The following is a 12,334-nucleotide window of genomic DNA, read 5'->3' as shown; positions in this document are numbered from 1 at the left end:
GCAACCTTCTTCATGGTCATGTAAATTCCATAGACAAGCTTCTGATAGTGAGGATATCTCTGCTTTGACGGGGTCAGGACTTCAGAAATATAATAAACTGGGCGTTGAACTTTGTACGCTTTTCCTTCTTCTTCCCGCTCGACCGTAAGTACTGTACCGACGACTTGTCCAGTGGCTGCTATATAAAGCAAAAGACGCTCTTTGCTGATTGGAGCAGCAAGCACCGGCTGGGTGGAAAGCAGGGCTTTTAGCTCTGCAAATGCTGCATCAGCTTCTGGAGTCCACTCGAACTTATCTGATTTCTTCATCAGTCGGTAAAGAGGCAGCGCCTTTTCACCGAGGCGAGAAATGAATCGACTTAGGGCGGCCAAGCAACCAGTAAGCTTCTGGACATCATGCACACGCACAAGGCGTTTCATTCGGAGTATAGCGCCTACTTTCTCTGGGTTAGCATCGATTCCTCGTTCAGAAACAAGAAAACCGAGCAACTTTCCGCCTGGAACTCCAAACGTGCACTTTGATGGATTGAGCTTGATATCATACCTTCTGAGGTTGGCAAAGGTTTCAGCGAGGTCGGTAAGCAGGTCGGAACCTGTGACGCCCCCAATTTGACCGTACACTAATCATACACGCAAACGTGTACGATCAAGATCAGGGACTCACGGGAAGATATCACAACACAACTCTACAAATAAAATAAGTCATACAAGCATCATATTACAAGCCAGGGGCCTCGAGGGCTCGAATACAAGAGCTCGATCATAGACGAGTCAGCGAAAGCAACAATATCTGAGTACAGACATAAGTTAAACAATTTTGCCTTAAGAAGGCTAGCACAAACTGGGATACAGATCGAAAGAGGCGCAGGCCTCCTGCCTGGGATCCTCCTAAACTACTCCTGGTCGTCGTCAGCGGGCTGCATGTAGTAGTAGGCACCTCCCGAGTAGTAGTAGTCATCGTCGACGGTGGCGTCTGGCTCCTGGGCTCCAACGTCTGGTCGCAGCAATCGAGTATAGGAAGGGGGAAAAGGGGGAGCAAAGCAACCGTGAGTACTCATCCAAAGTACTCGCAAGCAAGGAGCTACACTACATATGTATGCATTGGTATCAAAAGGATTAAGGGTATCATATGTGGACCGAACTGCAAAAGCCGGAATAAGAGGGGGATAGCTAGTCCTGTCGAAGACTACGCTTCTGGTAACCTCCATCTTGCAGCAGAAGAAGAGAGTAGATGGTAAGTTCACCAAGTAGCATCGCATGGCATAATCCTAACCGATGATCCTCCCCTCGTCACCCTGTGAGAGAGCGATCACCGGTTGTATCTGGCACTTGGAAGGGTGTGTTTTATTAAGTATCTGGTTCTAGTTGTCATAAGGTCAAGGTACAACTCCAAGTCGTCCTGTTACCGAAGATCACGGCTATTCGAATAGATTAACTTCCCTGCAGGGGTGCACCACATTTCCCAACACGCTCGATCCCCTTTGTCCGGACACATTTTTCTGGGTCATGCCCGGCCTCGGAAGATCAACACGTCGCAGCCCTACCTAGGCACAACAGAGAGGTCAGCACACCGGTCTAAATCCTATGGCGCAGGGGTCTGGGCCCATCGCCCATTGCACACCTGCATGTTGCGTACGCAGCCGGCGAGCAGACCTAGCCTCCCTTATACAAGAGCAGGCGTTCCAGTCCAACCCGGCGCGCACTGCTCAGTCGCTGACGTCACGAAGGCTTCGGCTGATGCCACGATGTCGAGTGCCCATAACTGTTCCCGCGTAGATGGTTAGTGCGTATAGGCCAGTGGCCAGACTCAGATCAAATACCCAGATCTCGTTAAGCGTGTTATTTTGAAGTAACCGCGAATGCTGACCAGGGCCAGGCCCACCTCTCTCCTAGGTGGTCTCAACCTGTCCTGTTGCTCCGCCTAAAAGTAACAGTCGGGGGCCTTCGGGAACTCAGGACCACCACTACCTGGATGGAGCCACCCGCCCCTTCAGCCCCCACATCAGAATCACTTGTGGGTACTCAACGAGCTGACCCGACTTTAGTCACCACCTGTAGCATGTATATATGTATAAGTATATACCTGTGATCACCTCCCGAGTGATCACGGCCCGATAGTATAGCATGGCAGATGGACAAGAATGTAGGGCCACTGATGATAAACTAGCATCCTATACTAAGCATTAGGATTGCAGGTAAAGGTTACAACATTAGTAGCAAGGACAGGCTATGCATCAGGATAGGATTAAGGGAAAGCGGTAACATGCTACACTACTCTAATGCAAGCAGTATAGAGAAGAGTAGGCGATACCTGGTGATCAAGGGAGGGCTTGCCTGGTTGCTCTAGCAAGAGAGAGGGGTCGTCAACACCGTAGTCGTACTGGGTAGCCGCGGCGTCGGTCTCGGTGTCTAGCGAGAGAATAGGGGGAAGAAACAATAAATATAATGCAAACAAATGCATGACGATGCATGACATGACAAAGCGTGATGCTAGGTGTGCCCTAACGCGGTACGAGGTGGTACCGGAGAAGGGGGAAAACATCCGGGAAGTATTCCTGGTGTTTTGCGTTTTCGGACAGATGAAACGGAGGGGGAAAGTTGCGTGTTTTGCTATGCTAGAGATGTGTGGCGGACGAACGGGCTGCGTAGTCGAGTTCGTCTCGTCGTTCTGAGCAACTTTCATGTACAAAGTTTTTCCATCCAAGTTACGGTTTATTTTATATTAATTTTAAAAGATTTAATTCATTTTTAGGATTTATTTAATTAATTAAATCAACATTATCCATAATAGTGTTTGCTGATGTCATCATGTTGTCAGCATGACATCATCAGTCTGTGTTGACCGCTGACCTGGTCAACCTGACATGTGGGTCCAGTGGGATCCACTTGTCATTCTCTGCTTAGCCTAATTAGGGTTTAGGTTAACTAACTAGGATTAATTAGTTGTTTTAGTTTAATTAATCAAAATTAATTAATTCTTTAATTAATCCTTTAATTAATTAATTAGTTAATTTAATTAATAATTTTATTTATTATTTATTTTATTTTTTTAAAATCCTTTTCCTTTAAAAAAACATTCTGGGCATGGGGCCCATCTGTCATAGGCCCCAGGGGCCATAGTGGATTCGGGCAGCGGTTGACGGGGCGGGCGCTGGTTGTGGGCGCTCGTGCCCGAGGCCACCAGGGGAGGGGAACAACCGTGCGCCCAGGAGGGCGCGCGCCGGAGGGAACCGGTGGCCGGAGGCCGGAGGCGGCGCAGAGGGGCGAGGTGGGACTGGCGGCAGAAGTAGGCGAGGGTGAGGCGCAGGTAGCGCGTGGGCCGCAGCAGCAGGGGCGGTGCGGTCAATGGGGCGGCAACGCGGGTTGCCGGCGAGCGACCAGGGAGGGTGCAGGCGAGCGCGCGCAGCGGTTGGATGGGCGCGGCGGTGCGGCAGATGGAGTAGGCGGCGGCGAGACGGCGCACTGCGAGGGCGACTCGGGCGCGGGGAGCATGGCGCAGAGGGCGCGCTGGGCGCGGGAGGCAGGGCTCATGGGCGCACGTCGGCAAGACTCGACGCGGCGAGGGCCTGGCGGAGTGCGGCGCGGGTGAGGCCGACAAGGTGCGCACGGGGAGGTGCCGACCGTGACGAGGGCGCACGGGGCGCGCGCAGCACGCGGGCGGGCATAGCGGCGTGCGGGCGTGGACAACGCGGTCGACGGCGAGCGGAACGGGGGAATGGAGAGGGGGAGACCCGGGGCCTCACCGGGGGCTGTAGGGGTCCGGGGCAATGGGAGGGTGAGGAGGAGGGCGAAGACGGCCGGGCGACGAGGAGGCAGACCGGCAGGGGGCGGTCCGACGAGGGGGGGAGCGGTCCGGCGAGGGGCGTCGATGGGGTCGGGGCACGGTTGCCTCGATCTAGATCTAGCGGGGGAGTGGGGAGTGGGGGGGTCGTGGGGGGAGAGAGTGGTGAGGTTAGGGTTGGGGGCTGAGGCCTAAGTAGGCCTAGGGTGTGGGCCGGCCAGCTGGGCCATTCGGCCCAGTGGAGGGGGCCTTTTCATTTTCCTTTTGTTTTCTATTTTCTATTTTCCTTTTCTTTTATTATTTTCTATTTTATTTTAAGTTCCTTCTTATTTCAGTTTTATAAAAATAAACACTAGCACCTAAAATTGTATTTATAAATATACTACTGCCACCTTAATTGTCAACCCAAAATAAAATAGTTTAACATTTTATAAAATTCAACAGGCATTTATTTAATTGTTTTAACTACTGTTTTAATTATCTTAGAGCCTTTAAACATTTTATCAAAGTTTGGTTTCTCCACCATAATTACCTATGTATTATTTAGTTCACTCCGAACATTTAAATTTTAATATTTGAAAACTTTTATTGTTTGCTCGGTTTTGAATTTGAATTTAAATCGGTTTCGAACTAACGCGAGATAGACAATAGTAATCAAAGTGACATGGCATCATTAGCGAAGGGTTACTATAGCTTGAATATCCGGGCGTCACAATTCTCCTCCACTATAAGAAATCTCGTCCCGGGATTTAAGAGGGGCGTAAGGGGGGAAATTCTGGTTACGAAATTCTATCGAGTCTTCTCGGTCTTGGTTGCTCTTCTCGGAGAGGTCGATCCTTTACATCGACGCCTTCATTCCTCTGCTTCAGGTCATCATGAGGAAGTCATCATCCTTTTCTTCGGGAACTCCAACGTACTTATGAATAGGTAAGGGGCAGCTCGGCTACGACAGCATGCTTACGAGGGAAACAATCTGGGGTTAACCATGAATGAGCATAAGATTATCTCTCGAGTTGAACATATAAAATACATCGAGAGTACAATATGAAGGTACAATGAGAGGGTCCAAGCGGATAGATAGCTGCTCAAAGTCTGAACCAGAGTGAGAAAAGGGTTTAGAGCGGCGAGAGTAAGCATTGCGTCTGATACCAGAATAGAGTAGTAGGAAGGTGGCTCGCGAATTACCTACGAAGCCAAGCATAAGGGATAACTTTGAAGCAGGGATGTACAGGAGAGTCAGGTTTCGATCCTGTGGAACTGTGGGTTATGGGCCCACCATGTGGGTTAAAAGTAGGAAGGGCGGTGACGCCTTGCACGATCATGTAAGCAAGTCATGTCAGAGGATAGCCTATGAGTTATGCCGACAACAACATCGATACCAAGGGCGAGGGACGAAGAGAACTATTTTCCTGCTCGTTGAAACGAGGCGGACCTGTAGGCAAAGTTCTCGTCCATCGGTGGCTACCGAAATGTCATCAACAATAGTAACAGGGTCTTGTTGACAGAATTGTACACCGAGATGTTTACATAAGCAGGAGAATATTACTGCTTAGATCTTATGGATCACAAGCAACGTTAAACTAACCAATGGAAAAGAAAATATGATTATCAGATTAAACAGAACAATGGAAAGGAAAATGTGCTTTAACACATATTTCAAGGGTATATCCTTCCCAAGGACAAGCAGAGCATGATATCCATGACAGTATATAATGTAGAAAACTCTTTAGGTAAGGGGGAGAGAAATTTCATGACATTACCCATGCAACGGTGTTTGGATAATTGAGCAAGAAACATTTAGCATTGGGCTTCAAATGTTCTTGTTGAAAATCGGAGTACCACATACATGCTTCGAGATAGCATTGACATGGTCTTCGAGCAAGGTCAGACTTTGGATACACAAAGGATCCATCAGGATCAACTCATAGAATAAGTCTTACAACTTCCTCATGGAAGAATGGCTAACCTTGCTGAAAAGGAATCTATAACAATAGGTCCTCCGTTCAGGTGTGCTAGGCACGACATCACCTTACCGGGTCACATAAAGACCAATGTGATAACTCTTGGAAATATGTTCCAACCATCATATCTGACTGAGATTCAGATCTGATTGGTGTCAGGATACATCAGACTCAGGATGTCTGAGAAGAAAAGGTGCAACAAAAAATGACGAGAAGACATCGTAAGATTCTCGGGAAATGATCAATGGAAGCGGGTTCTGAAACAAGAGTTCATCAGTAAACCAAGGAGAGGATGAGGAGGTGGCTGATAGGCTCAGCAACAAATCATTGAGATTTCCAAAGGATTGATTTCCACAATTATGTGAACAAGGAAATACCATTTGTCGGATCAAATGATATAATGATGTATGCTCGAGGGAAACATACACAACTGAACAATGATAGAAGGGTACACCCAGGAATCTGGACTAGGTAGCACGATCAATGTTCGAATGATGATCCAATAAGCAATAGACTTAGAATGAAACTGTAGACCAATAACTTCAAAGCAATAGGGTTGCTAGAAGTTTAGAATTTACACATCACAGACCATTTGTCGGTATTCCGGTTAGAAACAACATGGAGACCAAGAAATGAACGCAAAAGGCAAGAGATATTACTATATCAAGAATTCTCAAGAGGTGGTAAAATTACCACGACATTCTTGACATAAAAGGTGGTAACATTCCAAGGTAAAGAAGAACAAATGCTAGATAGCAAGGATCTCAAGGTATAACACAAAACACGAATAAGTTTGTGTTGAACGGAAGGCAATAAAGTGGTCGGTGATAACACAAACCATTGAGGGGCGAGGATGGTATTTCTCATCAAGAATTTGATATATATCTTGGAAGAGCTCAGGATGTTGCTGATGACCACGACACATTTGTCGAGAGATTTCATGAATATGTAATCGGTCGGCGATGACATCAAGTCAAATGATGGTGCAGCGAAAGTCAAATAATACTTGAAGAAGAACTCACAAGAAGTTATGCAGTTCCGTGATAATCTCAAGATACCAGAGGGGGTAATACTCGATGACACATCAAAGTAGAGGTTGGACTGGGGTATTGCTCTACAGAAGACAAGCGCTTAAACTTGCACGCGAAATGGTATTTAAAGGAGAACATGGTCGGAACCACGATTGCAAAAGGCCAGATCCTGGATATAAGATGAACTTATACCAAAGGAATAATTTAATTTAAGAGAAGCTTTAATGATAAGATCTACATCGTGTCCATGGGCATGAACACAAAGTTCAAGGTCGACTCCCACTTCTCCAATGCATAACCTTTCATTCACTTCTCACTTTCGAAGAAGTTGTAGTGTTGAAATTTCATCTGGCAAAATACCAGAAGTGTATGACTCGTGAAAACTTTCGAGTTCACACAGTTTAGAGAAGGCATATGTTCAACCCATAGGGGCTTCTTAGAAACATATACCACAAGTTTCAAGAGTAAATATCACAAGCTCGAAAGTAGAGCAAGGTTGAGAAAGTAGATGATACAATTTACCAAAGGCATTATGTATCCGAGGGGAGGCTCACAAGGTTATTGAATATGAAGGACGTTGTCAGATAAAATCCATTAAAGGATCTGCCGGTCCATGTCGTGGTTCTAAGTCTGACAGCAATGTAGGGGGGTAGGTATGGAGAGGCAAGATCTTAGCTATGGAGTAGTTGTAAGCACACGAGGTTTACGAGTTCAGGCCCTTCTCGGAAGAAGTAATAGCCCTACGTCTTGAAGCCCGGAGGCGGTCGACTGGATTATGCGTGTATGAATTACAGGGGTGCGAACCCTTTACACTGAGGAGGGGGGTGGCTTATATAGAGTTCGTCGGACCCCTCCGGCCCTCAGTTATGCAGGGTTTTAAATACATTAAGGTCGGGCGTTACTGGTAACGCCCCTAATAAAGTGCTATGATGACCATGAAATCTACTTAATGACCGACCGTTAGCGTGCGGAGTGACTTTAGGTCTCCTGGCCGTCGAGTGGTTGGATCTTGGTCGAGTGATTGCTTCTTGGTCGAGTGTCTTCGAGTCTGTCGAGTGGAACACCTCCAAGTCGATTGAAAGGTGATTTCTTCTAGAGATGTCCTTGGGTAGGGCAGTTGGGATAGGTCCATGACCCTAACCTAGGTACATAGCTTCATCATTAGCCCCCGAATGGATCGAGGTTTGAGTGGGGAAGGAGTTGAGAACTTCTCCGACTCATTTTTCATGCCATGAGCATATCTTGTGTCGGATCAATGAACCTGAGTGATGACAGCAACTTCCTTTTCAGTCACCTTGATCCATTCTTAGTTTTTTGTCGAGTGAGTTTCTTTACTTGAAAAGTTCCGAGTGACGGTGTGGAGGAGATCTTCCATCTGACAAGTTGTTCTGCTGCCCGCAGATTTCGCAGGATTCGAATTTTGGGAAGCGCGCGGGACGGGGGAGGCCGCAGTAATCGGATGGGATAGGGCGGAGCCACCTTGATCTCTGCGCCACCTTTTTCGCCACGTATCGCGCGCACGATTGTTACGGGATTTGACAGGACCGTTCGGGCCTACCAGTCAGCCACTCGGAAGCGACCTCATATAAGGCGTCGGACCGGGGTTTCTTGAACAGTGCGTTCTCATTTCCTCTTCTCCTCTTCAGGCTTCTTCGTCGCGCTCGCTCTCGCCCCAGCGCCGCCGCTCCATACGCGTCTCGCCGGCGATGATGGGGAAGGAGAAGACGGCGGCTCTGGAGCGGGCGAAGAAGGCGACGGCAAAGGCGAAGGGGAAGGCGACCAGTCGGGGTGGATCTTCCTCGCGAGCCGGCCTGCCGGAGGGCTGGATCCAGGGCGACTGGATCCGCTCGGCGATCCGCCAAGAAGACCTCGATGACCTAGCCGAAGGAGGGCTGATCCCCCATGGATCGGCGCGGCTTCCGGGGAAGGAATCCGAGCCGCAACCTCGGGAGGGTGAGCGCGTTCTCCTTGCCACCCACGTCGACCGTGGATTTTCCTTGCCTCCTCACCCTTTCTTTCGGGGATTTCTGAATTTCTTTGGGGCACAACTCCACCACTTCACTCCCAACACAATCGTGTATCTTGCTGCTTTCGTGTCTTTGTGCGAGAATTTCTTGGGTTGTCGGCCTCATTGGGGTCTTTTCAAGCACATTTTCACCTGTCATTCTCAAACGATGAAAAAGGCCAATCCGAGTGACGAGAGAACACAAGTGATTCAGATGTGCGGGGGTCTTGGTGTTCAGATGAGAGGGAAAAGTTCCTTTCCAGCCATGATTCTTCCCGACTCGGTTCGCGGATGGCAGTCGACCTGGTTTTACTGCAAAGACCAGCCGACGCCAGGGCAGTCGACTGGCCTCCCTCCTTTTACCATGGACCGAGTGAGGAAACCCTCCTCTTTGAAGGTGCTCCTGGAGGAGAAGGCGCAGGTTAGGGTGCTGGTCGAACGAGTGGTCCAGCTTATCCGCGACGGGGTCACCGGTATGGATCTCTTGGAGGTTTTCATTCGGCGGCGCATCCAGCCTCTTCAAGCCCGAGACCATCCGATGTGGTTGTATTCGGGTCTTGACGACACCACTCGGATTCACCCGGAGGAGGTCGATGACAACACACTGGAGAAGTGGCTTTCGGGCATCACCGGAAACAAGGACAACCCCAGGGGAGCCAGGAGAGTTCCTCCATTCGACCAGTCCCATGAACCAGAAAAGGTCCGATTCTGAGCTTTTGATTGTAATCTGAATTCACTCGCGCAGCTGTCTATACTGCATCGACTGACTTTATTCTTCCTGCTTTCTTTCAAGCCCTTATCGAAATGTATTCAATGCCCAACGGAGAGCAAGAGCAAGACCTGGAAGGAGAGGCGAGCGGCGGTGACAGTGGCGAATGGTATTCTGACGGTGAAGGGGACGAAGAAAGCGACGACCCAAGTGACGAAGAAGAAGTCGAGTCGCCTCCTCGTAGGGAGAGGCGATCCAAGCTTGACCAAGAACGACCGAGCGCCCGTGAAAAGGCGATTGCTCAGGCTGGTCAGTCTTCAAAGCGTCCTCGGACCTCTTCACCAACCCCAACTGAAAAAGCGTCAAAGCATCCCAAAGTTGCAGAGCAGAAGCCTCGGAAGGCGTTGCCGAAGATTAAGATTGACATCCCCGTCACTTCTGCGTGAGTGTCTCCCTTTGTATTCACTCGACGCCCTGTGTTGTTTGTTTTTTCTTGATTTAACCAGACGAACTTTGGAACTGGCAGCGCTGCTACTTCCGGGACCTCAGCTTACAGGGACGAGGATGAGGTAATGGAGGATGCGGTCACTTCCAATCTGGGTATGATTTGTGACATTCTGTCTTTATTTGGTCGACTCAACTGCAATGTGTACCATTGGGTGATGTGATTTTGGCGATTGATCTTTGAACAGCTCCTAACATTATTGACCTCCCCGATGATGATGATGATGAAGAGCCCGAGAGGCCTTTGACGAGGAAAAATAGGCAAGCTCCTGCAAGCAAGGTGCCACAGTCGACGCCGAGGGCGGAACCAGTCGTTCAGGACGCTGGTGATGCCAATCGGGGTTCTGTTACCTTCGTCGTACCATTGTCGAGTGCCTTGCCTTCTTCGTCGACTGCTCAGGCCCCTGCCGACCTACCTTCAGTTTTTGCGACCCATCATGTCCCAGAGGACGAAGTGAATGCTGCCAAGGAAGCCATACGCCAGGCGGGCATTATGATGGAGAAGATGAAGACGGTGCGGGACGCCAGTCAGGCCGCCTACGACGCCAGCTCGGCTCTCCAAAGCAACGTTCATGTTAGTTGGTCACCGCTTGTTCTGTTAGGATATGCTATCTGAAGACTCTCTTTCCGAAAATCTTTGCATCTGTACACCCAGTGGGTGCGTCAATTGAATTTTTGAACTAGTGGGGGCACGCTGAGTGCACCCACTGGGTGTAGTCCCCGAGACTACGGTGGACTGCTGGCAGTCGACTGTAGTCTTTGTATTTTGATTCTTTCGCTCGATCTGGTCTGGCCGTGTCGAGTGTAAACCGAACCGGTAGTTTGTCTCTTCTACTCGGTCTGGGCGAGTGGGATCAGAACCGGTGGGGGCATGCCAAGTGCACCCACTGGGTGTAGTCCCCAAGACCGCGGTCGACTGCTGGCAGTCGACTGTGGTCTGAGTTCTTCTTTCTCTCTTTTTTTACTCCCTGCACTCGACTCCGGCGGGCCGGTCGAGTGGGATCAGAACCGGTAGGGGCACGCAAAGTGCACCCACTGGGTGTAGTCCCCGAGACTATGGTGGACTGCGGGCAGTCAACCGTAGTCTTAGTATTTATTGTCTTTGTCGTTTTTCGCTGTAAAATAACTTCTCCTCCCTGATTGCAGAAATCTTGTGATCTTGGAGCTCGCTTTGCTGACTTGGAGAAACAGCAGATCCAACTAAACCTTGACTTGGAATTGGCCAAGACAAAGCTACAAAAGGCCAAGGACGATGCCAATGGTAAGACGAGCTTGTCGACTGGTTTGTCTTAGGCTTGAGTACCCTTCTGCTCTTTCTGAATCAAGCACCATTTCTTTGCAGAAAAATTGAGAGAAGCTCTGGCGAAGAAGGATCAGGATTTGGCTGCTGCTCAAAAGGAAGCTGACGACAGAATTGCTCTGTCTAAACAGAAACTGGCTTCAGTCGGCCAATTGGAAGAAGAGAACACCAAGATGAAATCTGCTCTGAACAAATCCAACAAGGAGTGCACGCGCTTGAAGAAGGACAATCTCAACCTGTACGAGAAGATGGAAGGCATCGCTCGTAGGAGAGACGATCTGGAGAGCTATCTGAGGAGCCTTGCCAAGAAGTTGTTCATCAAGCTTGAAGGTATACATTTTTTTTGTTCTGTCGACTCAGCATACGAAAACTGACTTATCCTTGGATCGTGAATGCAGAGTTTTGCCAGAACTTCGAGGAGGAGACTGGGCGGATTGAGCCAGGTTTGGACCCCATCAACTCTCCCGTGAAAGACGACACTGCCATGAATCTGCTCCGACTAGAATCCCGCATCGACGGTGTTGTGGACTACTTGGCTCGACTGAAGGTCGCCACGTCACGGATTGACACGGCACTTTGGCCAGGGGCCACGCTCCAGAATGATCTTGAGTCCCTGATCACTCGACTTAACGAGATCCCTGGTCGAGTGCAGGAGTGGAAGAAATCTTCTGCCCGGTGTGGTGCTGATGTGGCTCTGCCTTTGGTTTGTGTCCACTTCAAGGAGGTGCGACAAGATAAGCTGGCAGCAATCAAGGTTGCCAACACCCAGAGGCATGACTTCTGATCTTTTATGGAGACTTTTATTGCTACAGCCACCCGGATCACCGACGGTGTCGACCTGGACGAGTTCGTCGAGCCTGCCAGTCCTCCTCCTATGGAGTGAACAAACTTTTATGCCCCACCTTAAATTTGCCTCGGAATGCCGAGTGGTTTTGGTAACCGTTAAACTCTTTTGGGCTGAATGCCCAAGCACTTCGATCTGTGGTCTGGACCCTTTAGGATTTTATCTGAACTTGGTTTATCGTTGAATATCTTCATGAATTC

Source organism: Triticum urartu, chromosome 3, assembly GCF_003073215.2.
Source record: "Triticum urartu cultivar G1812 chromosome 3, Tu2.1, whole genome shotgun sequence".
Lineage (NCBI taxonomy): Eukaryota > Viridiplantae > Streptophyta > Magnoliopsida > Poales > Poaceae > Triticum > Triticum urartu.
Note: the sequence above shows the minus strand (reverse complement) of the source record.